This window comes from Microcebus murinus, chromosome 12, assembly GCF_040939455.1.
Source record: "Microcebus murinus isolate Inina chromosome 12, M.murinus_Inina_mat1.0, whole genome shotgun sequence".
Taxonomy (NCBI): Eukaryota; Metazoa; Chordata; class Mammalia; order Primates; family Cheirogaleidae; genus Microcebus; species Microcebus murinus.
This window is the reverse complement of record NC_134115.1, coordinates 71,235,212-71,252,834: the sequence shown is the minus strand read 5'-3', so window position 1 is coordinate 71,252,834 and position 17,623 is coordinate 71,235,212. Positions and strand designations below refer to the sequence as shown.

Genomic DNA, 17,623 nt, shown 5'->3' with positions numbered 1-17,623 from the left:
TTTTAACTGGCTTGGGATGGAAGAAGGAGTGTTTAATATTCATTACACCTCAATGTGAAATGCAGTTCTATGCCTTTCCAGATAGAAGGCTTTGACTACAGACAGAGGGTTATGAGATACTGAGGGTCCTGGGTGCCGAGAAAGAAGTCCTGAGTGTGAAGAAAGGGCAGAGGCTTGAGGTATCATGACAAATGGCACCTGCTACGTACAGGCCCCTGGACCATTTCCCTTGGGACACAATTTCTACTGTCATACCCAGGAGCAGAGTAGGGTACAAATGGCCATTGCTGTGAGTTGCAGGAGCCACATGACAACAGGCAGGGACCCAGTTAAGGGATAGAATTACATCCCCTTAAAAAGATATTTTGAAGTCTTCAGCCCGAGTACCTCAGAAGGTGTTTGGCATAGGATCATTTAGAGACGTAATGAAGTTAAAATTATGTCACTAGGGTAGGCCCTATTCCAATATGACTGGTGTCCTTATAAAAAGGGGGACTTTGGACACAGAGACAGATACACATTGATGTCAACAGAGAAGACAGCCGTCTTCAAGTCAAGGAGAGAGGCCTGGAACAGATCCCTCCCTCACAGCCCTCAGAGGAAACCGATCCCACCGCCATCTTGATTTCAGATTTCTGGCCTCCAGAACTGTGAGACAATAAACTTCTGTTGTTTACACCCAGGTTGTGGCACATTGTTGCCACAACATTAGGAAACTAATACAGACCCTTTATAACAATCCAGGGGTAAAAAGAACTGGGAACACCACCGTAGTCCAAATTGGGGAGAACGTTGATATGTTCCTGTGGTGAAAAGCACAGGCGTTTAACTCCACTCATGACACTTTGGAACCTGGTGACCTTAATGCCTCACAGGGAACAGAACTAGAAATGGCTCATTTTTATTTGTTTATTATGATATTCACTTGTGACAATAATGAACCCCTAGGCTCCCTGGTTCTCACACATGTCCCTGCCCTGGTAGCCCAGAGCCAAGATATGCAATGGGGCAGGTAGCTGCTTCTGCAGAGCAGCTCATGGCCAGGTGCATGTGGCAAGTCAGTGCTGGTCAAAGATGCTACCAGTCTCACTGCTTACTGCTGCCTCTGAGGTCAGACAGGAAGAAGATCACAGTCAGTAGGCCTCCAGGAACCGGGCAACCAGATTGAAAACTCATGCTCCAACTGGAAATTTTGGATGCTCTTTATGTGGAGGGGAGACATCAAGAGTGGACTGATCTCAAAAACAGCCTGAGCAGCCAACAGCAGCTCTGGATTACAAGGCAAAGTTGGCAAAGCAAATGTGTCTGACCAAGAAGCATTTGGTGGGCATTCGTGATACGTCAACTAGTCTCTCTCATCTTAAGCTCAGGGTAACCCTGAGCTGGGGCTGGGTGCTTCCCTTCCCCTGCTGAGCTGAGTGAGAACTGAAAAGGGAGCCCAAGGCCACTATCTAGCTGGGAGAGGTGGGAGAGGTGAAAAACGAATGTGGAAGAGGGAACTCAGAGAAATTTGCTGGAGAAGAACCCCAAGAAGCTGGCTGAGGCAGCGTCAGGCAAGGGGAAGAAGGGAGCCATCAAAGCAGGGACCCAGTTAGGAGAGAAAGAAAGAATTCAGGGAGTTTGAGGATAAGCCAGAATTCAGGCACCCAGTTACAGGTTATTTTCACCAGCCCCTAGCTAAAATTTAGCGTTGCCTTTGGTTATGAATGTAAGCACAAGCCCCAGGAATATCATTAGTACCTGCGATTCGGTCATGACTGCAGATATTTTAATATCTCATTATAGCTGTTGGAGACAGCTCAAAATATCCTTAGGTTCATCAATAATTTGAAATTAGAGTATGTATTAAAACTACCACTAGATTTTATTGAATATAATATTATAATAAAAAAACACGTTATCTAACACAGCTTTCTAATATTTTGCTGACTGTATATCAGTATAACTGCTTATCTTTTTAATCCTATGTATTTTACTTTGTACATTTAAGCATGATGCTGAGAAGAGACCATAGGCTCCACAAGACTGCCAAGGGGTCCAAGATACAAAACAGGTTATGAACTCTGCTAAAAGTCACTAAACTGGCTTTGACACTGCAAAATGTGTTGTAGAAGGCAGTAAATAGACAATGATGACTATTACATAGTCATTGTCCTCAAGAAGTTTATAATTAGGTGGGGAACAGGCAGGAAGTTCTATTTTGTCTCTTTTTTGCCCCCTGCCTCTTATTCCCATTGACAGACCTCCAGACCTTCACTAACCCATATGACACTCTGTGATTTTAAAAAGGTGTCCCTTCCTCAAGACATCTTTCTGGTACCTGCTAGGGAATTGCCCTAACAAATACACAAAGCACCCAGGGACAAATGGTTTGCTGGTAGCAGTTAGGCTGAGTTACAGCGCCATGCTAAGGCCTGACTCTAACGCATCTCTGCAGAGATGTTAGGTTACAAGGCTCCTTATGCATGTATGGCGACTCCCTCATCTCCTGCCCACGGGAGACTGCTTTAATCTATCATGGTGCCTTTTCACCAAATGCAGCTTCAAAGAGCTTCCTGTCCAGGTGTGGTGGCTTACACCTGTAATCCTTGCACTTTGAGAGGCTGAGTTGGGACAATCGCTTGAATCTAGGCATTGAAGGTTGTGGTGAGCTATAATGATGCCACTGCACTTTAGCCCAGGCAACAGAGTAAGACCTTGTCTCAAAAAAAAAAAAAAAAAGAAAGAAAAAAAACCAACTTCCCAAGACAGCACTATATTATAGGTGGCCACTACCATCAGAGCTGACATAAGCAATGACATTTGTCATTCTACACTTGAGGCTTTTACCCTTTTTGAGAAATCTGTATTCTCATGGGGAGTTCTAGAAAATAAAGCCTTTGAGGTTTAAAGGAATGAGTCCCTAATGATGAAAGTGTGGGAAACACATGTGGTCAGGTAACCCTTGTGTCATATTACATCACTGGTTTCCAAAGGGGATTATTTTGTACCCCAAGGGACATCTGGAAATGTCTAGAGACCTTTTTATTATCACAGTGGGGAGTGGGAGATGCTACTAGAAGAGCAGGAATGCTAATACACAGGACAGCCACCCCCCCACACACACACAGCAGAATTATCTGGTCAGAACTGTGAACAGTACCACAGTTGAGAAACATTACACGACATGCTTGGCTTCCCCTTCTCCAAGCAGCTGCTCATAAGTAGCCCGTCTAGAGAATTTCAGGGTCAAGCATATGTATGACCAGAAAAGTAAAAGCCATCCATCTGCGGCGAGCATCTGTGAGCGTCCACAGCAACGTTCACTCCAGTGTGCTCACAGCGCCAGCCCAAGCACTGTATTAATCATTTTTTAACCCGATTTCACAATGACAGTCTTCTATCTCCCCAAACCTTGGGCAATTTGAAAATATTTATTAAGGCACCAAAGTCCCTTTGGAAATTTCCAGCCAGGCAGGCCAGACTCAAAATTCCAGCCAGCCCTTTTGAATAAGAAATGGAAGCGGGGCAGAAAGAGAGAACTTAATGATTCAGAGAGGCCATGGTGGACCGTGCTACCACTGGCCACTGGCAGCTTTCTCTTGGGGGTCACTGTCACGCAAATCAGCGGCTGACAAACACTGCTGGCTGGCTGCAAACCCCTCCTCACTGGCTCCCTGCTTGCACTGGGGTAAGTTGCTGGTGTGTTCTCTGACCTTTAGTCTGACACTTCACCTTTAAAGTTCCCTGGGAGAGGAGAGTGAGGGTTCTGGCAAATTCTAGGGAATGAAGAAACTTCATCTGGAAAATCTGCAGTGCTTCTCCTGTACCCTCAGTCCCTGTCAATAGAAAAAAATGTTTTTAAAGGTATGGACTTGTTTTCAGATGGGCCAAACCAATTCTTCTAAGAGATCTGATTTTCTGGTTTTCAAAAGAAAACAACATGTAGTTGGCTTGGATAGCAAAGCTATAATGAGAAAATTCTACAGTGGCAAATCTCACATGCCAGCTCTTCAGTAAATAAAAAACTGCTCATCATGGTAGCCCAGAAAACAGTGAAAAGGATGTTGAGATGCTTTATTGTTCTGAACTGTCTGCAAAGAAGCAGTAGTTATTTCTTTAGCTAAAAGATTCCAACAGCCTTAATCACAAATACAACCACAGAAATACGCTATCTAGAGAGCTGGGGTCGGCAAAGATTTTCTCTAAACAGTCAGACAGTAAATATTTTAGGCTTTATAGGCCATAAGATCTCTGTTATAATTACTCAATTCTGCTGGTATAGCATTAACTCAGCCATAGACAATACATCCATGAACGGGCATGGCTGTATTCTGATAATACATTTTTTATGGACACTGACATTTGAATTTCATGTAATTTTCATGTGTCATGAAATATTATTTTCTTGATTTTTTTCTCAAATATTTAAAAATATAAAAACCATGCATTGCTCACAGGCCTTATAAAAAGAGGCTGCAGGCCATATTTGGCCTGTGGGCTATTATTATTTGCTGGCCCCTGGCCTAAACCAAAAATTACAATTTCTACTCATTCTTCATTCTGAAGATGCTAAGATTGATTTTCCTTCTTGTCTTGTTGAGATTCCAAAATCACACAAGTAAAACAGGAAAATGAAAAAACAAACAAACAAGACAGATAAACCAACCATCATTCCACTTTCCACCAAAATGTCCAGGCTGGGAAGGATCTGGTTGTGGCCACTGTGTAACTCATTCCCTACCTGCCACAAGGCACCGTCTTGCTCAATGCAGTAGAAGATATATGGCTTGCTGAAGGCTAGCATTCCAACGCTATTTTTAAACTCACCCAGTGTGAACAATCTCCTTGTTTAGTCTTTGCAGCTTTGCATTTTTCAAAGGTTTGGCCAAAGAAGAGGGGTGGGGGGGAGCTGGGAAATGAACCAATTTCTGAACTAGTTGTCCTCCTTCCTTAAGCACACATTGGACCATTTCTCGTTCTCCACAAAGGATATGACCAGTTGGCCACAGAACATTTCTTAAAAACCCATTAGTGTATTAAGGTGGCATGCTTATATTTCAACACATGCCCTGTCTCCCTATAAATGCTGATATTTAAAATCAAAGAGTATCTTCACCTTCACAACAGTAGAAGAGCGAAACACAGACTTAGAAAAAGTGGGTTCTGAACCCGGTTGAGAATGTGGCATATATGTGAAGGGTTTGCCAGACACAATACAGAACGTCCAGTGAAATGTGAATTTCATATAAATAACAAATAATTTTTTAGTATTAATATATCCCAAGCAATCACTGGGTTTAAAAAAATCCTATATTTTTGGCTGCTAAAAGTGACAACCCGAATAGGGGAGAGTGAAAAGATGACCCAGGCTGGAGCAGAAGGTATTTACTGGAGAGAAACAAAAATTAGTCATATAAGTATGGGGGGAGTGCTCATTATGAACAGTTCCCCACCAATGGCTGGGAACCTCAGTTTCCTGTGCTGGTCAACTCTTCTACCCCTAACTGATTCTTAAAGCCCTCAAAGTCAGGATGCAAGGTAGGGTCATGCAGAACTACTTACATTCCAGTGTTCAACAGTTTTAAAAACAGGCTTCCCAGGAGGAGTTTCTGGGGTGCTGGAACTATTCTGTACCCTGACTGTGCTGGTGGTTGCACAAATCCATGCAAGTGTTAAAATTCAGAGAAGTATACACCAAAAAAGTCAATTTCACTCTATGTTAATTAAATGTTTTTTTAAAGAGTGCTTGCAGCTTTTACTTCTTACGCAGAACTCATAGTTCATCCAGCATGCCAGATAAGGAACTGATTTAAGTAGCAGCTTTGACTCTAACCCAAGAGTATGGTTTTCTCATAGGGTCTGAATCCCAGAGGGCCCTCGCTTCTATTACAAGGGGGTTTCCGGCAAGCCCGTCCCACCAATTTGCCTGACATACCTAAATGTATCTACATGTCACTTGGCTTCACTCTGTACCCACCCCACCTGACACCCACACCTACATACTATTGGCTTTACAATTAAATTAAAAAATATATATGCTGTGAGAGGCGGAAGTGAAAAACTGGTGGCCCAGGCTGGGTGGGGGGAGGGAATGGAGGGTGAGACAGGGCATGAGTCCAGCCCATACTGTGTTAAAATCTGTGCTATGTTTGGTTTGGCCGCACAGTGTTTAAATTGTTGTGAGCATTTAAACATCAACAGACTTCCTTCAAACGTTGGATTTCCATGTTCTCTTGAAAAAGTAGAGGATCCTGGGCTCGTAGTCCCACAAAGTACCAATGAGCTGGAACTGACTGCTGCCTGCCCCTCAGGAGCTGCTGCCCCCCTTGGCCACCAAAAGTCCCAAAAGCTCAGCCATGTCAGCCTGGCACCTGTCCACATCTGGGGTCTTAACCCCTAGCGAAAGGCATCCTGCAGGGTGTCTGGCACACGGACGCCCTCAGGAACTGGGAGGCCTCTCTCCCTCCCCCGAAGAAAAGCTACAGGATGAAGTTGCCCTCCTTCCCTCTGCTTTCTGAAGCCTGGGGTGCCCTGTCTCCCTACAGCGGGGTGACCCACTTCTGCTGGGGAAGCCTAGGAAAGGCCCCCTCCCCTGCGAGGCCAGGCTGCTTCCAGGTTTTCTCTGTGGTCCCAGGCTGAGGGGGGATGCGGAGCTGGAATCATCCAGAGGCAGCAGCAGCCACAAGTCAAGACAGAGAGAGATGAGGGCAGAAAGGCAGGTCACGGAGCAATTGAAATTCCTTTCACCTTTGCCTCCTCTTCTCTCTGTTTTCAGAGCCAGTATTTTCTCTTCATTCTCCCCATCAATTCCCATAGTGACCCGGCATCTATTGTCCTTACTCCAGCATGAATGAGGATGGGGAGTGCTCAGGCTGCCAGGGGCTTATTTCTAGAAGTAGGGAGGATTAGAGAGGACATTCTATAGCTTCCCCCAGGACCTGCTCTATCTTCTGACTCACACTCACCATACTTATCCTGTCTACTGTTAAATACCCTTTGGGCTCTGTTGTAAGTTTTATTTGATCAATAGCACTGACTTTTTTTTTTTCGGCATATTATGGGGGTATAGATTTTAAGGTTTCAATAAATGCCCATTTCCCCCCCTCCCCCCACAAGTCTGAGTCTCCAGCATGACCATCCCCCAGATGGTGTACATCTCACTCATTATGTATGTATATACCCGCCCCCCTCCCCCCTCCCACCTGCCCAATACCCTATTACTGTAGTACCTATGTGTCCACTTAGGTCCTGTTCAGTTAATACCAATTTGCTGGTGAGTATATGTGGGGCTTGTTTTTCCATTCTTGGGAAACTTCCCTTAATAGTATGGGTTCCAGCTCTAACCAGGAAAATATAAGATGAATAGCACTGACTTTTGAACGCATAAGCTCAGGCATCAATGTTCATGAACAAGGCTGCCTGCATCTGCCCTGGAAAAGCAGGCCAAACAGGTGATGGGAGCGTTGCTATCCTAGAGTATGTTTCTGCTTACCTGGATAAGCAGGATTTTTTTTTTTTTTTTTTTTTTTTTGAGACAGAGTCTCGCTTTGTTGTCCAGGCTAGAGTGAGTGCCGTGGCGTCAGCCTAGCTCACAGCAACCTCAAACTCCTGGGCTCGAGCGATCCTTCTGCCTCAGCCTCCCGAGTAGCTGGGACTACAGGCATGCGCCACTATGCCCGGCTAATTTTATATATATATCAGTTGGCCAATTAATTTCTTTCTATTTATAGTAGAGACGGGGTCTCGCTCTTGCTCAGGCTGGTTTTGAACTCCTGACCTTGAGCAATCCGCCCGCCTCGGCCTCCCAAGAGCTAGGATTACAGGCGTGAGCCACAGCGCCCGGCCTTGGATTTTTTTTTTTAGGACCATTCATGTTAGCCTTTAACTTTTCAGATATGTCTCACAGTTCCATTGGAGCAAGGGAATTTTCAAATTCCCACCCCATTAAAGGCAGCAAGTATTATCAGCCCAAGCTGACAAGTCAGGCAATAAAAGCTCAGTGTTTAAGACCAACCAGGAGCCTTGGGGAAGCCACGGGATTGACTCCATGCCACTCAGCCAACAGGCGCCTTTCCTGAATTTTGGCCTCCCTGTCATGTCACATGCGGGACACACACACCATCACTGCTGCCCAAATCCTGAAGTCCCGTCTGGTATCCGTTGGCCTCAAAGTTGTCAACATGTGCACTCAAACTCAGAGAAAGAAAATCTCCTGCCTACCACCAAAGGGGTTAAGTTTTCAAGCATGTGTTTTTCTCTTAAGAATAACATTTTTTGGTAACCCTCAAAGTTTTAAGTTTCAGCCCTGAATTTAAAAATAAAGTGAATACTTAGATGACTGGTTATAATTTAGCAGAGGGGGGATAAAAATCCCACCCACCTAGAATAGTAAGTAAACCAGTATAATGGCTTTTTTTTTCCCCCAGCAAAAAAATGCAAGAGCAGGTTTTACAAATGTCTTCAAGATATTTGGTAGTACACACACTGTCTAGAGCCCAAAGCCCGCAGAGTAATGAAACAGGCTGCCGCAGGGGAGATGAGGAACAGGAAGATGTGTGCTGAGGTCTGGCCTGTGGCCTTTTCATCTCCAGCTGGGGCTTTTATCTTAGGGCCTCATATGGATTTTCTTTCCCCTTCCATCTTATACAAAAGAAAGGTAGCAGATTCCCTATTCCTCTCTGCTAGATAAGCTCCTATAACGCTATAGAAACACTGATACTAGGGTCAAAAACTAACCTGGAGGATTTTTAATACATGTTCAAGCATTGTGTAAATAGCTTATAGTCTTGTGTCTGCATCTGTCTGTCTGTCTGTGTGTGTATTTAATACTCTCCTTTTGAACATTTTAATTCAACATGGGACTAATGAAAAATACTGAGATAATAACTAGCCAGGGGCATATGTAGCTCCAACATGTGCCGCCCCACACCGCCCTCTGCCCCCGCCGGCATTTCCTGTCAGAAATAGGTCTCAGCTGTGTGGTGTTCTCCCAGACCCAAAGCGCTCATGAGTCGCCTTTCCTATGCAAAGTCCCCTGTGCTGTGTGGCCCATCACCCACGGTCTGTCCACGTTCTCTTAGGCTGCATCTAGCACAGTGCTGCCTCTGTGCTTTGTGTTTCAAGACAAATAAGAGACTGGGTGAGGCTGACTTCTTCCAAAACTGAAGAGCTGGTTCAAACAATGGAGGGTACACATAAGGGTGAGGGAAGCCTACATGACATCTCTGGGAGAATAAACTCCTCTTTGGTATGGCCATGACAAGCCACAGTTGTGCACACGGGGACTGGCTTAGGAGGACTGCAAAGCACCATTAAGTAAAAGAACACCAGTTGATGCTCATCCTGAGCTCCTACTAGAGTTGCTCACTGAGAAGCAGCCACATTGGGAATCAGAACCCGCAGGCTGGAGAAGGTGCCACCAGATTTCGCTGGCTCTTCTGCACCTATAGCACCATCACATATATGGAACAGCTTTCCCAAGGGGGCTCTCATTCTGGGGCTGGATCTCTTCTCTGTTGCATGACTTCTTGTCTCACTGAGGTGTTCCCTAAGGTCTCCCCAAGGGAATTTTGTACCCCATAATTTTGGTCAGCCAATCCCATGTAAAACCTCCCAACCTACCCAGCCAATCCCAGGCAAACCTTCCCAACCTGCCCAGCCAATCCCAGACAAGCCCTCCTAACCTACCCAGCCAATCACAGGCAAACCCTCCCAACCTACCCAGCCAATCACAGGCAAACCCTCTCAACCTACCCAGCCAATAACAGGCAAACTCTCACAACCTGCCCAGTCAATCCCTGGCAAATCCTTCAAACAGGTGTCATAAAGTGACCAACAGACAGAAATGTCACTTTAATAAATTAAAGCAAGTTCCCAAGACAAAGACCTCCTCTTGATCAGTCACTTGATATGAGAAGAACATAACTGCATCATTTCAAACTTGGCTATATATATATATATATATATATATATATATATGGCTCTCACTAATTAAGACTGAATTTGGTCTTTTATTCCATTTTACCTCTTCAAAATATACACACTTCACAAACTCCTAGGCATACCACAATGGGGATGTGACACTCATCAGGACCATACTCTTCCTTTACCACTGATCTCCTGCCACATTACCCAGTGGTTCCTAAAGTGTGTCTCCTAGAACAGCAGTTGCAGCTGGGAATAGTATCTCCTAGGAACTCATTAGAAATCTAAATTCTCAGGCCCCACCCCAGACCTACTAGATCAGACTCTCTGGGAGGATGGCCCAGCAATCCGTGTTTTAAGAATCCTTCCAGGTGATCTCAATGCATTAAAGTTTGAGAATCACTGTTCTACACCATAACCAACAAGAAAAAGTCTATGTCAAATGGCAGTTGCTCTATTATAAGCCCTGAGCTCAGCACAGTCTCCCTACATTGTCTATTACTTGAGGCTCATAATAAATCAGGATCATCTCATCCTGTGATGTGAGACAGGGCGGAATTCACATATCAGATTTGCATGCCTTGAGTACAGGTTCTTAAAGATTCTTCCATAATAACAGGGACTTCTCACATCAAAGTACTGACTGTCTTTCAGACTTTTCTGTTAACTTAGAGAGCAATCACCTACCTAGATGTGAGTATTCTGAGTTACAATAATGTCAGTGGTTGCAAGGGCTCACTTAATATCAAAAGATATGGCAAATAAACACTATTTTTCCACCAATCAAACATTTGGACACAAATGCACAAAGCCCTGGTGAAAATGCAACCTGATTTTGCAACATTATGAAAGATCTAGGGAGTGCTAACAGGACTACCGCACAGTATCCTTATGAAATCTAAATAAGTCAATGCATAAGGCAAACACTTGCCTAAAGTTCAAAGCTCCACCAACATTGAAAGGTCACAAAATGTAGACCTGTTGCGACCACAGATCTTTTCAAAGTTTTTAAACTAGTTGATACTATTCCTTTTCAAATGGGAGATTTTCCATTTAATAAAGCAGATTTCTGGCTTCCCTTAAAAATGAGTTGATGTAGCAACATAGGACCCACCTTTTCACATAGCATAAGTTAACTGCCTCTTAACTGAGAGATGGCATCTGCTTTCCAGGTACTAACACCTTCCTCTTAGCCTGTGTCCTTCATTTATGTTGCATGCTGGCCCCTGGAGCCTTTTGAAGTTGCAACTCCTGCCCACTACAATCATTTTTATTATGATTATTATTATACTTATGCTTTGAAAACTCTCAGCTACTATATTTATCTGATTTCCTGGTATTTATCAAATTTCCTAGCTTAGCAAAAATGTATAATAGAATTCACCTTTCATTTTGTGTTTACAGATGCATGAGTCATGACTTGTTGATTTGCTTATGATGATTTGCTTAGGACACCTTTATGACTGTTTATTGCATCCCTACTCTGAGCATTTCCCATGAAATCTCTCAAATAACCTTTATGACAATGCCATGAAGTGGGTATTACCCTAATCATCATCTCCTAGATGAGGAAACCAAGGTACAATGACATCCCACAGATACTAATGGAAAAGCCAGGACCTGAGCCAGGCCTTTTTGACATCAGAACCCATGCTCCTAATTACCCCACCAGACTGTGCAAGGCACTGATAGCCCTTGGGACCCCCTGCTCTGTACATATCAGTGCCCATTTGCTGTGTCAGCCAATTTCACACCACGTGATGACCAACTCTCACTGCCAAGCAAGTTGATTAACATTCCCAAAAGGGATCAGTGATGAAATGTGGAGAGTTCAAAGGACCAACAGCAGTGATCCCCAAAGCATTGAGTAGCCCCCAAAGAAACACAGAAGCATCTCTACTGAGCCCTGGTTGTTTTTTTTTTTCAGATATTACCAGCCATAATCCACAATCCTTGCTTAGCTTTTCTTATGACAACTTTTTAAAAATGATAATTGCTTTACTTCTCAGGACACTTTAAAGTTTGCCAGAGCAGCTGCTCTTTGTCGCAATAAGCTAAAGCCTAAAATACTCAGAGGTACAAATAAGTGGCCAGAGAGGTGTATGACCCTTACACAGGCTTGTGTAAGGCCTGCCTTGGCACTCCCAGACCCAGCAATGACCCTGAACGGGCCCAAAGTGTCAGCTATCCGCTACGCAGCTCTGCAGACTCAGCTGGGGTGAACCCTTTCTCAGCACCAATATCCCAAGTCAATGATTTTTTAGGCCTTAACATGTGGTTTTAGAGGCAGGGTGTCATCTGTGTCTCTGAGATAGCAGAAGAGAACAGATGAACAGCCAGGATCTTAAATTCTCCAGTCCTCTGCCAACTGCGTACCAATGACACAGGTCCATAAGGAACACATAAGGGGATAGTCCTTACAGGAATCATAGTGTCACAGGGTTTGGGTTTCTAACCCCTCTGAGGGATCCCTGACCTGAGAAGCTGGGCTGGATCACATGTAAATCATAACAAGAATTTTTTCCAGCCTAGGCAGGCCAATCTAAAAGGCCTCGATCAAAAGCAGGCTGGTGGCTTCCTTGGCCTCTGGCCCCACACTCCAACCCTGGTACTCAAGGCCTTAATGCTCCAAAGCAAGAAGAGGCGTGGAAAGAGGAATCCAAGGAAAAGCCAACAAATATTTCCCCGTAAGCCCAGGGCACAGACAGTGTAAGCCAACCACCTATAGCCAAGACTACTTAGGGCAGAGAACAGGATCAGGTGAAAGGCATAAATCCACTAACTGCACCTTTTGGGTGAGAGTTTAAAGCAGGCGTCCTCAAACTAAGGCCCGCGGGCCACATGCAGCCCTGCTGAGGACATTTATCAGGCCTGCCGGGTGTTTTTGCCGCCGCTGCCTGTCCTGCTTAGCAGCCGACTCGCCCTGGGCCCACAGTGCGCATGTGTGGAATGTGCTCCGCACTCTCCAACGGCCCTTCAACAGTCTGAGGGACAGTGGACTGGCCCTCTGTTTAAAAAGTTTGAGGACCCCTGGTTTAAAGAAGTTCATAGTCCATTGAGGCACATTCAAGCCCACATACCCCCCAAGCTCATCTCTCTCGTCCCAGCCAGAGGATTTTAGCTCAGCAGGATCCTAGTGGCAGCTCCAGCCCACATCCGAGTATCCCTCCAAGCCTGGATTGCCACCACCAGCATAAGGAATTGGGAGTCAGGAGAGACAGGGACTTAATACAACTCTTCCACCACTCAAGGTATAAGCTCAGATACTTCTTGATGCTCACCTGAGACCTGCCCTGCACACCTCAGCATTAAGGTAGCATGTGCAAGGTTTTCATAAATTAGAAAGTACTATACAAAAGTAAAAGATCACTTTTATTATTTTGCAGCAGAGTGGGTTCTTATTAAAAGACAAAATTCTCTAAAGAACAGGTGTAGGTTAAATGAGCATTTCATATTTTAGCACATATAAACACACTCATGTTGGTCCCCGGTGCTGGCCTGAGGCCTTGTCCACGTGGCTCATACAGCTTTTGCCCAAGATGATCTCCATAATATTTAGTTATTGTCACTCATGCTCAAGGACGATTATCTTCCTCTCGGGATATACAGACATAACAACCTCCCCCAAAGTTGGTTTCCACTAAGATGCAACAGCTTCTTCCCCATGGGAATGCTACGTACTCGATTAAAGTTTATGTTGGTTGTTTCCATGCAGTGAACCCAGGCTTGGAAGGTTTTCAAAAGAATGGGGGCCTCCTGGTTTGCCTGGAGCTTTTCTGCTGCTATGGAATGAGTCTGCTGCTCCCTCAGGGGCTCACACGGAGGCTGCAAGAACCACTTGCACAGGGTGCTCATAGCAAAGCTGTGAGACGCTGCCACCATCTCGGGTGGGAGTTCAGGACAGTAGTCAAAACTGAGGCTCCAGTGGCCTGCTGTGGGTGTTCAAATCCTGGCTTTCACACTATCTGTTTAATGTTGGGCTAATTCTATAACCTGATCATCTATAAATATGGATAATATAGTAGTGCCTGCCTCATAAGTTTGTTATCTGGATTCAATGAGATGATGCTTATTAAAAAGCATTTCAGTCTCATTATTGAGTTTGTGCCTTTAGCTACTGATTTAACTTCATGTTTTTGGCTTTCCCTTACTCATACTAATTGCTCCAAATAAATAATAAACAAACAACAAATAAATAAATGCCTTTTGATAATTAGGAAGGTTATAGTGTTATATTTTATTTTACCCCATCTTCAGAACTTACTCAAATGTCTCCTCTTTGGGGAAGTGTTTTCATTACTCCTTGAGGTTGGTTTACATGCTCCTGCAGGGCACTTGTTTTCCTAGTACTTGCAGAGACAATAATTGTGTTTTTCCATATCCTCCATTAGAGTATAAACAACAGTTTGTAGTGTAGGTGAAAAAACAAAAACATACTTCATACAGTATCTTGCTAAATGTGTAATGTTCAATAAATAGCAATTATTATTATTGCTAATAATAATAGCAATCATTATTATTATTCCGTGGGATTACCATTCACATCCATTCCATGGCAGAGGCATTTTGCTGTGTTCTAACCTTAGTTTGGGCAGTATTCCTACAGATGAAAGAAGCAGGTGGCGGTAGAGACAGCTGTCAAAGATGGATCTGCTCTTCTTCTATTGGCAGGAAATAGAATGAGAGTCATCTTCTCTCATCGATTAGTCTCTGGACTCAACTGGAAGATTCAATTAAAGCATTGTAGTGTCTAAGTATTTCATTCCCTTTGGGGGAAAATCCCACAGATGATCATGTGAAAAATTATCTTAGGACTTTTGTCCTTGTAGAAATTAAGTGTGCCAAGGGTGCATCCTTCCCTCTTGTGGTTGAAACTTGGGGACACTGACTTTCTAGTGTTGCCAGTTCTCTCCCGGAGAAGGCACTCCATAAATACTCACTGAACTGGTGGACAAATGAATTCTCAAATCACAATCCCTGCCTCGGACTGTAGTGGGTGGAGGAACTCGTGCTGGGTGGGGCCGTGACCTTCAGTCACAGTTGAAGGAAAGGGTAAAAAAGAAGGCTGTTAATACTCTTTCTACTTCAGAGATGTAGCTCCTGACCCGTCCACCCCCAGGACAAGGAAGGCAGCAGTGTGGACAGGAGTGGAGGGCTCTGCCTTGATACCTGCATACCTACATGCCAGGTGCTTTACCTCCATCCAACTATGCCTTACAACCAGCCCATGAGATTGCCTAAGCCCCTGCAGACTGGAGTCTCAGTCTACCTGCTCTGCCTCTCGGAGAGCAGCCTAAGTAGTGAAGATGAGAGGACTCGTTCTCTTCTTCCCTCACACCTCCAGGGACTTCAGATGTACTGGATTCTGGGTGCAGATTTGCGAGCTCCTTGGGGTCACCTGAGAACTCTAGGGAAGTGGCAAAGAGAGGCAGGGTTTGCCAAATTTGGAGACTGTATACTAGACCGAAGCATCGCACAAAACCATTTACTGATGTGGCCAAACGTCCCCCCCCCCAATACATACACAGTGATGTCACTGTTAGAAAATCTACCCTGACAACAACATACAGTCGCACCTTGGTATTCTCAGGGAATTGGTTCCATGATGCCCCTCGGATACCAAAACCAGAGGATGCTTAAGTCCCTGATATAAAATGGCACAATAGGCCAGGCACAGTGGCTCATGCTTGTAATCCCAACACTCTGGGAGGCCAAGGTGGGAGGATTACTTGAGGCCAGAGTTTGAGACCAGCTGGGCAACATAGGGAGATCCTGTCTCTCTCTCTCTCTCTCTCTCTCTCTCTCTCTCTCTCTCTCTCTCTCTCTCTCTCTCTCTAAAAAACAAAAGGCATAATATTTGCATATAACCTATACATATCCTCCCATGGACTTTAAATCATCTCCAGATTACTTATAATACCTAATACAATGTGAATGCTATGTAAATAATTGGCTAAACTATATTGTTTAGGTAATAATGACAAGAGAAAATATCTGTACATATTCAGTAGACATAGCCATTCATCTTTTTTCTTACAATATTTTCAATCCAAGATTGGTTGAATCCATGGATGTAGAACCCACAGATATGGAGGGCCAACTGTAAATGAGCACCAATGCCGACACACTTGTTAGAATCATCCACAGCTCCCCAGCCTCATAGGACAAATTTAATTCCACAGCTGAACAGGCATGAGTGAATAGTTGTATCTATTCTTCTCATACAGTCAAGAGAATTCCCAAAGATTGCCTAGATCTTTCTTGAAAGTCTACTTGGCTCTGCTGGGATTACTCAGCCCCACTTGGAAGGGGGTGGCCTCACTAGTAGCTGCTACTGGCTCGATGTTTGGAAAGCAAGTCCTTTCATGGGGTTCAGCTGTTCCTCAGACATCCAGCAAAGCTGACCGTGCAAAGGCAGAAAATGTGACAACTGTTGGAAGCCTTCAGCAGCAGCCTATGGGAGCCAATGAGTGCGCTCGGGAGCAGCCATTTGGTCAACAGTTAAAGCAGCCTATTATCAAGTTTACACAAAACACCCGCTGGCTACATGGCACCAATAACTCAATATCTCCATCCTTATCAAGTTCATGACATTCTGGCCACACTGCCTTGCCACCAACTCGCAAAACCATTCATGAACCACCGATACACATGTGCAGGGCTAAAGGGAAAGAAAAGAAAAAACCTTCCTGAGTTCTGAGGACCCAGTTCAAAGATTGCCTGATAGGCAAACCGTGGCATTTCAGCATTGCCAACAAACATCTTTCTCTTCAGCATTAAAGTTTCCAAGATGCTTCAGATTTGAGCAGTTTGAGAAAGAGGGTCTCAGAGCCATGGAGACCACATCAAATGCTTCTTTAAAAAAAAAAGAAGAAGAAGGGCCTTGTGTGCATTTTCCCAACGAAGAATTTGTCCAAAAAAGGCTTTTGAAAACACTTTAATATACTGTGCTTCCAAAACATTACACACTATTTCTCCAACAAATTTAGAATGTATTTCCAGGGATCTCCTGGACAAAGGGAAAAAAAAGTATTTAGGTGGAAAATGTCTGGAGAGTCTTTCATGCCAATATGTTAACAGACCTCTTTTAATTGTTACTATTTCATACAGCAGCAGTAATCATTCCCTCATCCACAAAGGAAATATATAATCCAGCTGTGGCGGCTCCAGTAAAAATACCACATCTGTGGCTCGTTGGCAACACTGGGGCAAGATTGCTCAAATCTAGGCAGTCTCAGAGAGTTCTTGCTTATACCCAAGATGCACATGGGTACACTTTTCTGAAAGTACATATGAACTTTGCCAAAACTGGTTGCCCCTTTGTATTTTGAAAATAGGTTTTCAGATAATCCACACCCATAAGTAGGAGGCTCTCTTGGAATATTTTTCCCAGGACCCAGGTGTTGTAAGAAGTCCCCAATCCCCTCCAGGGTGGTGGCTTGCACCAGTGCCCTTGTCAATATCAGAGGAGGGAAAACTAGCATTCCGGGTTTGGGGAGGAGGTTCTACCGCGTGGCTGGCTGAGGAGCTGACTCCTGGTTTTTCACTTAACGGGCGGAAGGCTTCCGCAAAGAGGATGGCAGCAGCCACCGTCCGGGTCACTGTGCTGCTCTCCGTTCTCCAGCGAGGGGAGTCAACGTATTCCTAAGCACTGGGTGGTAATATTCCAGGAGTCGCCCCCCATGCCTCTGTTTAGGCTTTCCCCAAAGCCCCAGCA

General features: G+C 44.5%; 1 protein-coding gene across 7 annotated transcripts in view; it reads right to left on the bottom strand.

The window, feature by feature from the left end:
- PALM2AKAP2 (PALM2 and AKAP2 fusion) overlaps positions 1 to 17,623 on the bottom strand; it is a 428,813-nt gene that overhangs the window by 302,521 nt on the left and 108,669 nt on the right. The window lies entirely within an intron of this gene.